Source organism: Lepisosteus oculatus, chromosome 1 (genome assembly GCF_040954835.1).
Source record: "Lepisosteus oculatus isolate fLepOcu1 chromosome 1, fLepOcu1.hap2, whole genome shotgun sequence".
NCBI classification, from domain to species: Eukaryota; Metazoa; Chordata; class Actinopteri; order Semionotiformes; family Lepisosteidae; genus Lepisosteus; species Lepisosteus oculatus.
The window spans coordinates 7,799,588-7,812,361 of NC_090696.1; the positions used below are offsets into that span (position 1 = coordinate 7,799,588).

At 38.1% G+C, this 12,774-nt stretch overlaps 1 protein-coding gene and 1 non-coding gene across 5 annotated transcripts in view; both read left to right on the forward strand.

Annotated features, from left to right (window-relative positions):
- The first annotated feature begins 1,263 nt into the window (after nucleotides 1-1,263).
- LOC138241464 (U5 spliceosomal RNA) lies at nucleotides 1,264-1,378 on the forward strand. Its single transcript, XR_011190692.1, has one exon. It is a non-coding gene; the product is annotated as a U5 spliceosomal RNA (small nuclear RNA).
- A 2,002-nt stretch (nucleotides 1,379-3,380) lies between these two features.
- The window catches only part of ctnna2 (catenin (cadherin-associated protein), alpha 2), a 559,287-nt gene continuing 549,893 nt past the window's right edge, over nucleotides 3,381-12,774 (forward strand). For 2 of the 4 annotated variants that reach the window (XM_069192285.1, XM_069192311.1), the window contains exon 1: nucleotides 3,382-3,699. The gene's annotated coding sequence lies outside the window, so the exon portion shown is untranslated. Of the gene's footprint in view, nucleotides 3,700-12,774 lie in introns of all 4 variants that reach the window. The other 2 variants (XM_069192244.1, XM_006629153.3) reach the window with 2 other exon arrangements.

Sequence of the window (12,774 nt, forward strand, 5' to 3'; positions counted from 1 at the left end):
GTTGACAATCATTCACTCAGCTAAAACTATAACTGAAATAGTAAAAAAAAAACCTGCTAAATATTAGTGCTTAAAATTAATATTGATATGATTTTTTTCAAATGCTATACTTTTTACCACCCCTCATAAAAAAGACTTTTGAGCTCTCTAGCACTAAGAGGTTGAAGTCTGGCAACTTTCAGAAATCTCTTTAAAACACCAACAGCTTAACAGCTGAGAATCAGACTGTTACTATTAAGTAAATTATTTAGTCAGTTAGGCCCTGGATATAAAAGAAACACAAACAAAGACTTTGTACCCCTCAACAAGAGGAGGAGGGCATCTTCTGTAGTGGTGCCATAATTCAAATATTGTTCTTCAAACATGGAAAACTTATTTTTTTTCTGACAGGTGAAGAAAACAACTTGAAAATGTCTTGAAATTCCACAAAGTTAAAAAACAAACACCAACAAAAAGTAATGGGTGCCCATGGATGATTAAAGTTCTCAGTGCAATCAACTTTCAGGGACGACCTTGTGGGAGCCCATTTTTCACACACTGACAGTATTTGACAGAAGCTATTAAGCAGCGTGTTTACTTATACAAGAACACTAATTCCTGAGTACTTCAGGTAGTGCAAGCTTGCACTCGAACATTATCCTAAATGGCTGCTGATTGATTAGCTCATATTTTAATCTCCGTTTTAAAACTGTGTAATTATATAAAAAACAGGTTAGAGTGGCCACAGTGAAATGAACGCTGTGCCAGCTCGTCAAATCTTCGCACATCACTGCCGGCTCGGTCTTGATCTCACTACCCCCTGGCCATTTAGACATTGAGCCACTGCCAAAGTCAGTTGGCAAACCAGAGCCAAGTCAGAGGCACTTTGGTGAGACCATTAAATTTCACTTTTAACTGATGTCACAGGCAACCATAATGAAATAAGCAGAAAATTGTGAACTGCCTTTGAACCAACCCCCACCTCAAGTGCGCTAAAACTTGTAGTGCCACCTACTGTCAATATCATTCTATCTATATGTGCAATCAATATCATCGGTCTGTTTCAAATACACTTATACCAACCATACGGTGTTGTGTCACTAATCTGGTCCATTTAAGTGATTAACCTATATTTTCTGATATTTCATATTAATCACCATCACCAACCAGCCACTTCCAATAGCAGCTATATCACCCTGCAACTCACAACTGGCAGCCCACTGAAGCTAAAAGCGTGTAATTGAATGAAGAGGATTTGAAAATAAAATAAAAAAAAAACATACAGTACTCTCGTTTCTCTTCATCTCGTACAAATCTTTCACCTTTTACTAAAGATTTCAGTGGAGAGCAACATGAATGAGTTTCATAAATGAGTTTGTGCCTCCCTGCCTTCGGGTTTGCCAGCAGACATCCAGTATCATCCTGCAACCCACTGAAGCTCAGCAGGTATGAGTCTGGTCAGTTCCTGGATGGGAGACCTCCTGTGAAAAACTAAGGTTGCTGCTGAAAGAGGTGTTAGTGGGATCAGCAGGGGGTGCTCACCCTGCAGTCTATGTGGATCCTAATGCCTCAGTATAATGACAGGGACACTATACTATAAAAAGGTGCTGTCCTTCTGATGAACTGTAAAACCAAGGTCCCGACTCTCTGTAGTCATTAAAAATCCCAGGGCGTTTCTCGAAAAGAGTAGGGGTGTTACCCTGGTGTCCTGGCCAAATTTCCCATTGGCCCTTACCAATCATGGGCTCCTAATAATCCCCATCTCTGCAGTGGCTTCATTACTCTGCTCTCCTCCCCACTACCAACTGGTGTGTGGGGAGCGTTCTGGCACACTATGGCTGCCGTTGCATCATCCAGGTGGATGCTGCTCATTGGTGGTGGGGGTGGAGGGGAGTCCCTATTACTTGTAAAGCACTTTGAGTGAAGTGTCCAGAAAAGAGCTACAGTATACAAGGGAACAAGTAATTTATTCCATGCTGAAAAAAGAAGAAAGAGAACACAACGTTTCGGCCGTGGAGCCTTCTTCAGGTGTGAGAAGGCTCCACGGCCGAAACGTTGTGTTCTCTTTCTTCTTTTTTCAGCATGGAATAAACCTATTACTTGTTCCTTTGCAGCCTACGCATGCTGACGCAGCTACCCACCTGAACTACTACAGTATACAAGTGTAAGCAATTATTAATTATTATAATAGCTGCTTATCCAATTCAAGGTCATGGTGGCCAAGAGCCTATCCTGGGAGCTTTGGGCGCAAGGCTTGATATACTCTGGATGGGATGCCAGTCCATCGCAAGACACACACACACACACTAGGGTCAGTTTTTGCAGAAGCACACTAACCTACCTGTATGTCCAGAGGAAACCCACATGAATATGGAAAGAACATACAAACACACATACAGCACCCCTGGTCCAGAATTGAACCCAGGACCCCAGTGCTGTGAGGCAGCAATGTTTACCACTGAAACATCATCAACTAATTCATATTAAGTTGCTTTAGAATTGTACAGTATTGACAATATTACTGACGCACCTATTGCCACATACAGAGATATACAGTACCGCATAATACAAACTGAAAGAGACAGGCTTGTACACAGTCTCCCTAATTTTAATTTAAGAGTTCTTAATCCCAAAGCCATGGGAATTGGAGCACGTGTACTGTTTTTTTTTATTTGTATGACCCATTGGAAAGCTTCCCTGAACACCGGTTAATCTGTCATTTCGATTGCTGGAAATGATTACGATAAAGATTTCTCTATAAAAGGTTCAAGCCGTTTGAAACAAATTACACACATTATGTTTAAACATAAGTCTTTTCGGGTACTCTGCTTAAAAACCTGTTACAGAGTAATTCTCCGGAAATTTCAACAGAAAAAAAGATAACCTTTTAGAACACCGCGGTTAAATAGAAGCATGGCAATAGCAGAATTGCCAATCTGGGGGGAAAACACCATTTTAAACAACCAAAGAATTGTATAGTCATTTCTATTAAACACATGGGATTTTCAAATACATTTTTCATCAACGCAAAAAAAAAAATCCGAGCCCTCTACAGGGCAAGCATCCACACCGGTTTTACTGCCGGACAAAGCTGTCTCCATAACCACGGCCAGAGCCTCTACACTCACACCCAGCAAAACGTCTTGCTGTTTTCTTTACACACAAAGGCCAGTAATGGAGCAACGTGCACATCCACCCTTCTTGCTGAGCAAGCGCATCATGCCTTTGACCCTCTTTCCTAAATCCGACACCCGCCCTGTACCGTACTGGGCGATGGAAACGGGAGGGAAAAAAAAGCGAATTATCTCCAAGTCAATCTGGCAGCAGGTAGAATTATCACGCAGGGCACTGCGCATGCGCCGTCTGTGCGGGAGTGACAGGCAGCCCCGACAGGCTCCGTACCGGCAGGCTCACTATTTTGCAAGGGTCCCGCTTTTCCCCGAGGCAGCACGTCGCGCGCGCGCACCCGACGCGCTCTCCCCTTGTAAACTGAGTGGTTTTGTGGGAGGGGTCATTATTTGGCAGGGAGCGGCTAAGGGGGAGCGGAGGGGGGGGGAGCAGTTCCTAGGTACCGACGGCGGCGTGTGGATTCATTGAGCTTCACCACACAGAGAGCGGGCAGACTCAAGTGTGTGAGGAAAAAGGGAGAGACCAGAAAAAGGCAAGTGAAACAGGCATCTCCAGCCGTTTGTCGGAATAGAAGATCTGTCCTCGGATAAGGTTAGTTGCTAGCCAGCTCGATTTTTCCCTTTCCCACGGACATGCATTTGACACAAGTGCTACACCTTTGATTTCATTTATGGCCGCTTTTTTTTGTGTGCTCTGCTGATGGTGTAATCGTCCGTGTGGTCCGTTATGTCTCTCATTCGATTTACGATCCCATTCAGGTCTTAGTCAGCGCTAAACGACCACTTTAATTGTATCATCAGTATCATCAAATGGCACCTAAAGCGTTGACATGGCATCATTGCTTGATTTATGTGGCAAAATATATATAAATAGGCAGTTAAATGCAGTTGCATGGCGATGATGTGGGGATCACCTTTGTCGATGCGCCTTGTGGATTCCCTCTCTTGTAGTGTCCCGTTATTCTCGCTTGGTACTGGGTAGGGCTGTGATCTGATCACAGACATCCTTTATTTCAGACCCGTAATTGAAACAGCAGACACCAGTGCTTGATTTCTTGAAAGTTTGAATGCTTTCAACTTATTGCACCGGTAATAATATTGCGTCTTACGTTTCACGGGCTGCGATGCTTTTCGCACGACCAAACATCTGAAGTCCGCTGAAACAAGTGAATTCGGTTTAAAAACAACAACAAAGAGACTCTACAAAGGATACCGGCTTCATTAGATATCATTGCGGGTTGTGTATTGGTTTCAGTGTATTACAACGCACATAAATTGACTGAAAATATCGAAAAATAACAATTTACTTCAGCGTTGCATTCGTTCAATGTTAAAATAATCTGTTCTAATCTGAGGTGATTTATTTAGCTTTTGAAAAAAGCGCACAAACAGCTCACCTTGCAAAGGAATTAGTTTCTGCATTTACTGTACGCGTTTGTGTCCACTGTTTACTAGACGATGATTTTTTTACTGGAAAATACATGATGTTTTATCATTTTGGTTATATCAATATGTTCTTTTCAAAACTGCAGTTTCCCATTCTGTTACAGTCATGCACATGCTTTTGTCGTTTTTTTTTTGCTTCCATTCTTAATTTGGCTGTTATATTTGTTAATATTGGATACCTACAGTGTAGCAGTGGTTGTAGCAGATTTCGCAATTGTCATGATTTATAAGGCGTAGTTGTACATTTTTCCGGTTTAATTTAACGCAATTAAGGAAGACCTTAATGAAAGCAGAGAACAGCTGAGTAACTGAAGAGCTCTTAACGTTGTTCTTTTTCTCGCATAGCTGTATAGCCTACACGGGAGATACGTTTAGAGAAAAAACGTTCATTGTTTTTGAAAGCAAATATTATCAAATCATCAACAGCATCCTGATTAACAGCAGTAAAACTTCATGACATTTTGCTGAGTAGGTGTAGTCTCTGGAATCAAAGATACGCAGTGGATGATTTAGTGCCGAGCGTCAGAATGTTATCCTGGGTGAAGTTTGGAAGTGTAGGCGGTCAAAGATAAAGTCACTTTCATGTATAGAGGGTACACAGAAACAATACTCATGAACAATGTTTCCAGACGAGGTAGAGGTCCAGTTGTTGCCTTTGGTATTGCCCTATGAGATTTCAAGGACTGGTTTTGGTATTTTCTTATTCGTATCATACATATTATGTTAGTAATTCCTGTCATTGTTTCTTAAAAATATAATTAGGTTTTCAATGTTTTTTTTTTGCAGGTTATAGGTTAACATAACCATTTAAACAATTATACTGTTATCACAGTAATGAACCATAGAAAACACAGGGTACTTTGTTACAGTTTTGGATGAGAAGTGAAAGGGTGAAGTGTTTTCATTTCAGCCGGTGGCATTTCAGAGTAATTTAAAAAGTGTTAAATGTTAATAATGTGTTTAATGTTTTTGATCATGTTAAAAATGTTTTTTTTAATTCTGAAAGGTAGCAGACTAGAGGATATTAGATGGATATAGTTGCCATCAATGAATCACTTTCTTTCCTGAATGCTGTTATGAGATACTAATGGTGTTGAGTACATTGGATTGTAATTGCTTTTTACAGTGACTTTTGGTGAACAGCTGTTGTCTGGGTGCACTGCCTGAATATTGCAAATCAGATTTTTCATAATTTAGAAACAAAAGAAATGTATTATTCTGTATGTCAAATGAAGATGGACATTTTATCTTGTTTACATCATTACTGTAGTAAAACTCTGCATTGATTGCAACAGAAATTGTACTACAGTAAATACTTCTAACATTGCCTGATTATGAGTGAATGGTATGATTCGCAGGTAAAACTATAGAGTGTAAAGCACACAAACTTTAATAAGTTAATCTGAAGGAAAAAATGTCTGGTATTGTAAGTACCGTACGTAAATACATTTTGTGACTATATACAGTATTATGTACAGTATATTATGTTAAAAGCATGTGTTTATTTGAACTTCCTTAATAAAAAAATGCATGTTGCTCAGAAATAATTTTGAACAGCACATATACTTAGGCATTCAATGTTTCAGAAAGTGAAAATAATGAATATTTTTCATGTATCACAAGTATCAGATTCATGGGATAAAACAGGACTGTGCACTGTCTGGAATCAGATTTCATTTTAGGCCCCATTACTTTCAATTTAAAGCTGTTGAAATCCCCACTTCGACTTCCATTTCTTTATCTTGTCAAGAAATGAGAAGTTTCCCAGATTTTATTGATTCATGCAAGATGTGTCATATCTCACCCTGATGTTCTTAACTGAAGTGTTTGCAGGACTGTAGTAACCTTCAGTATTGCTAATTTGTGTAAGATATGAAATAATCTTTAAAATAATGTTCAAAATGTAAGATCCTTTGTAACAAAGGATGGGATTATTATTCATGAAGGTGGTGTTTAACTAAAGGAAAATAAGCAGTAGGACTACACAGACAACACTTTTTTAGAAGTTCAAATGGCGATTGCTTCCTTATTTGGAAGCATAACCCATAACCTGATCAATCCATTATCTGTAAGTCCTTTATTCCATGTAAGAGACACAGCCTTGAGGGGGCGCAACTGGGATCTTCTGCTGGAATCATGTGGTCAAGGTAAGACTACAGCCTGGAGGGGGCGCTACTTCATTGCAGGCATGCAAGGTGGGTGGGGACTGGGGCACTCAAACAACCCTTGTAAACATGATGGGAGCATGCAAAAACCCCAGTCCAGAAATGAACCCCAGACCCAGGAGCTGTAAGGCAGCAGTACTCTATATCCTGTCCCTCTATTCTCTCTTAGCTAGTAATTATCTAGCCTTTGGAATAAAAGATAAAAACATTCATGCTAAACTAACGTCAGTAAACCCGAACTGTACTGTTCAGAAAAACCATCGCTACGAAAATATATTCTTGATTATCTATTACCTTAAAAATATTTTTTTTTTTGCCCTAATATGTTTATAGGCCCATCTGTATGCGCTGGCATGATTGAGCTGCGTCAGTGTGAGCTGGCTTCGTACAACGGGGGAATTCTGACTTAGAGGTGTTCATACACAGATGGGAGCTTCACAACGTTGGCTCCTCAGCCGAGAACAGACACCAAATGTCTGAACCTGCAGTTTTTTTGGGGACTAAGCACCTGAATAAGTCTCAGACAGTCAAAATTAAATCACTTGAGTTTTTAAACCTTATATAGATCGGACGACAAATATACCGTCATTGCATAGATTCGAGTTCTTTAAAATGTGCTGTGTAGGAGGCCTAGTTAGCGTCTAGATTTTATAAAACAATGTATTTTGAGCAAAAAATAATGCTGGCATGAAGACATTTGTTGGAGTGGCTACAAGAGAAAAATGTCATTGTACCTACTGTATATGCTATAGTACATATTGTATGTGTAGTGAAAGACAACTAAAAAATGTTTGAAGACTAGAACATTGTGGGCTTCTTTTATTTGGCGGTGCATCAGCCAGTTAATTCGCTTGTTCCTGACTCTGTGGGGAAAATTTCCTTGGATTTTCCTTGTTTTGAAAGAATTCCTAGGCAGTGCTCCTTTAGTATGGCACCACGGCAGCATGCTATTCTTAGTAGCATCAACATAAAAAGGCATCAAGAAGCTGTAGACAATATAGAGCAGGTAGGGTAGCATATCAGAAAATCCTTCAGCTTTTACAAAGGTTTCACTTCAAGTTATTTAATTCAGATAAGGGATATTCCTTCATATTTATTTTTCCTATCTAAATATGCAGTAGAGATCCACAGAGATGAAGGTGCAAAGGTGTGTGCATTTAATTGGACAAGGTGTATGAAAGACTGATTTAAAAATACTATTCTGAAACAAGAAGACACAGTAGTACTGTAAATATGTAGAGAAGGGATTTGAATGAAATCAATAATTGGTAAAGTTTCTGATCTGTTGATTTTTCACCTCTTTGTAGTTGCTGTCCTGTACTTATTATAATAAAATTATACGGGCTACATTTTTAATATGACTAATTCATTTAGTTAAGCAAGTATTGGAGATTTATTTGCAGCAGGTATGGTTCTTTATCAGGTTTCCTACTCAATTTAGCCTCCAGTGCTTTCCTGTTTTAATCACAAACCCTAGAAGTACTGTATGTTATACAGTATGAGAGAAAAAAAGACGTATTTTCACAGATGGTCACTTTTGTGGAAACTCAGTTGTAATTGGAGTCAAAGTTATTCACATACAGTAGTTACACAAATTTGATTGCGCAAAAACTCAAAGTTTCTATTATGATGCACATCTTGTTTTTTTGGGAGTGGATCAATAAATCTACATTACTTTAAAACAAGACTTGATAAAGAGTTAAATAGATATATATATAAAATAATTCAGGTGGGTAGCTGCGTCAGCATGCGTAGGCTGCAAAGGAACAAGTAATAGGTTTATTCCATGCTGAAAAAAAGAAGAAAGAGAACACAACGTTTCGGCCGTGGAGCCTTCTTCAGGTTCACACCTGAAGAAGGCTCCACGGCCGAAACGTTGTGTTCTCTTTCTTCTTTTTTTCAGCATGGAATAAACCTATTACTTGTTCCTATATATAAAATAAAATTGTTTAGAAAGAATTCCCTTGCCTGCCACGATGAAGTGCAATATCCAAAAAAACATCTTGGGTGTTAAAAATGTATATTATTACAATGAAGCATACATTTATTTTCGTGAAAATGAAAACAAGAATCCGATGTAATTGTTTCTGTTGTTCTTTATATAGTACTAACAACAGTTACCATAGCAACAATGTGCATGATCTGAACCCTAACCTTTAATAGCAGCAAATATGTTTCTTGATACTGTACTTAGGGATTTTTCATTTTTTTTATTTCATGTTTTGTTACCATGTTGCATTTGATCACATGAAAAGTATTTAAACACTTCAGATAATACATTTCACATTGATTCTTCATGTTCCGTTCTGTTGTGAAAAGAGAAATTGTTCTTATTCCACCCGCTTGTGATTTCACTTTTTGTTTTGAGTGGATGTTTTGTTTTTCAGGCAAGAAATAAAAATAGCGGGGAAAACAGCCTTAAAGAAAATGATATACCACATACAGAAAATTCGTGTTTTTTTTCTTTCTTGCAACATGTGTGATTGTACTTTTTTTTTTTGTCTGCGTCTGTGGTTCTGATAGAATTGTCGACTGCACTGGCATCAAATGCCCAAGCATGCTGTTTTGTTGTCGTGTGGTAAGCACTGGCAAAGATTTTGCTCTCCATAATTAATTGGCAGGTTTTTAAAAGAAATTTGAAACATCTGACTGCCACCTCCAGAAGACATGCTGTAAATTGCTGCTTATCATTATCCTTTGGTTCACGAGGTCCTCGTTTCCAACAGCAAAAAAATCATTGCTCCATAACTTTCAGAAAGCTGTGATTACAGATTTGAATCTTTGATTTCATTTTCACATGTCGACCAGCCACACTATCTGTAGTACACCCAACACTTGAGAAATGCAGCACATGCTTTAGCTACAGTACTTTGTGATGCAGCACAACAGCATTTGATGAGCCTTCAAGTGATCCATTTACCTGAATACAGCCATTAGGTGCCCCTATAATGGAAACATCGACATCAATTGGCATGAGAACTGCACGCCCCAGATGTTTGCCAAAGTAGGTGTTGTCTAATGAAGCCCTGTTGGATGAGCTAGATAGACAGCTGGAGCAACATCAACAAGGTCCAGATAATCCATCTTTTCTGGTGGATGCAGTACTGATTAAATGGTGGAGTACCCCAGTTATCGGTGTATAATGTCTCTTTCAGTGCGTGACACAATTCTTGTGTTTGAGACGCTAATGGTAGGAACTAAAGCTATTACCTGCTGAGGAATACCTCACTTGAGTGCAATTATATTACAAGCACAATTTAGGGAATAAACATAAATTTATCCTATTAACGAACACGTAATAGGTTTATTCCATGCTGAAAAGAGAAGAAAGGAAACATGATGTTTCGGCTGTGCAGCCTTCTACGGGTGTGAGCAGCCGAAACGTTGTGTTTTCTTTCTTCTCTTTGTGTTAGCCTACACATGCTAACACAGCTACCCACCTGAACAATTTATCCTAATGTTTTACTTGAGTATGTATTTCAATACGTATTCATACTAATTGGTTGTGTGCAGAAAGCCTGTACTAGCCAAGTCTGTTCTCATATAATATATATGGATGTGGATATATTAAAAAGAACAAACAAATATACTGAATGTTTTGACCATTAGAGGATCAAATACTATTGAAGAACATACAAATATGTTGGTATATTAAGAAGATACAAATATCTCTAGAAAGAGAATCAAAATCAAGGGCAAAATTCAAATGTCAATTTGAAAGCTTTAAACGTCACATACCAGTAAATGGTAAGATCATTTGAACACATTTAAGATTTGGTGTGGTTAATGTTTAGTGTCTGGGTGTTGGCTTTTTGAGAGGTGCAGGAGTGCAGTTCTTTGTTGACACTCCACAGGGAGTTCAGAATTAGCTTCTGCTCTTTGGCGTGCTTGTAATAGAAAGTAACTTCGAGTTAACCTGCTTGACAACACTGCAGTGACCCATACTGAGCAGATGACCTGCTAAAGCCAGGAAGAGACAAGAGTGGTTTCCTGGATTTAGCAGATAGGAAGTTTTTTTTCAACAGCGTTTCTTTTAACAATGAAAACCTTTTGAGTGATGACTCAATAGTTTTGGGAAGAAAACTCATTGTTAGCTCCCCTTTATGAATAAACTGGATATAAACATGTCTTTACTGTTACATTTTGGGGAGTGCAAAATGCTTTTCTGAAACAAGAAGCAACAGTGGTAAATACATGGAGAAGAGATTTGAATCAAATCAATAATTGGTCAAAGTTTCTGATCTGTTGATTTTTCACCTCTTGTAGTTACTGTCCTGGACTTACTGTAATAAAATGTATGTCCTACATTTTGAATTGCATAAAATTAATCAAGAAATTTGTGTTTAAGTAAGACCAATACATAATCCTGACCTCTGATATTTCCTTAGTGAAATTGTTTAATTTGTTTTCAACTTACTGGCATGAAGTAATTATTATTGAAAAATTAGAGATTATGGTTTATATTTTCTTTTATATTTGCTTGTAATTAATGAATTATCATTATCCTTGTCATTTTACATAATGTATTGACTTTTATGTAATGTAGGAGATAAAAAATATATTTGTTTTTTAGCAATACTTAAAATTTAAATGACTAAATAATGAATCTAGTGCAATTCATAAAACCTTTGGAATTAAATAATGTTAATAACAAAAAAAGTAAATCTGAGTCACATAATATGTCAGTGAAAATGCCTGTTTGAAATCTACTCAAATGATTGATTTCTTTCATAAATAAGAATAAATATTAATATTAGCAAAGGATGTGCAAGCCAAACTTAGACATACAGGTACTGTACTTGTACAGTATACTTGATCCACTAGATGAACTGAAATGGTAAAGTCGTGGTCATTTTTATGCAATTGTTGTTGGCTGAAGGTGGCATCTCTTCCACCAGTGATGAAACAAAGCATTAATATCTTTTTAACAGTCGCTTCTGAATAACTCTTAATGCGACAACTGTAATTTGGCTTAAGGTTAGGGGCTCAGATGAGTAGTTGTTGAAATTACTGTTGTTCTGTACATTAACATACTGTAGGAGCTAAAGTACGCCTTGTCAAAAATGACAGCAAAATTGAGGTTGTATTGTCTGTGATGACTGCATATTTGTGAACCAGAATGAATCCCATTGCATGTCCTCACATTTCATTCTACAACTGTGATCTACACTCAAATTGACAGGTTGTTTTTGAGTAATTAATGAAACATTCTCAGCACTTTTGACAGTTTTAGACACAGAGAAATAAACATTTACATTTCTGTTCTTGAATTTTCTAAATGACATTGACCAGAACACTGACATTTTTTTTCCTGCACAATTTGCAAGGGAGAACATTTTTAATATGCCCTATGTTATATTTTCACATCGGAGAGCTATTTTAGATCTAAACCCATGCTGTTGATCAGTGCTGTTGATAGAGGTCTCATTTCTTCCTCGCATTTTCTTAGTTGGATTGTTATGATGATGAAATATCTCACCTAGGTAGGCAAACCTTGTGCAGCATGCTATGAGTGGTGTTAGTGGACCAGTAGTAGGCACCCTTTGCTTAGGACCAGATTTATCGGAAATCTAGTATTGTGACAGGGGACACTGTGCTGAAAAAGATGCTGCTGTCCTTTGGATGAGATGTTAAACCAAGGACTTGGTTACTCAGTAATTGAAGACCACTTTAACCAGATCTTTGTTAATCTGAGTGTCCAAGCTAGTGCTACTGTACATCCCTTGGAGCTTGCACAGTGTGGCCCGTGTAAAGTTTCCTCTTAATTCAGCTGGTGAAGAATTTTGTTTGCCTGATCTGTTCTGTAGTGGGGCTGCTGGTGTGTAATAGTTGCTTCATATCACTGAGGTGGGTGCTGCACTTTAGTGTTGGATGAAGTGGATCCTTTCCTATACTGTATGTATGTAAAGTGCTTATGATATCCTTTTGGTTGAAAGCACTTCATAAATGTCATAAATTATTAATTAGTAGGGAATTACACATTTTGCCAAGCTTACCTATCACAGGACAGAGATCCGAGCCCTATAACCCATCAAAAGCTCTTTTAAATTGAATTA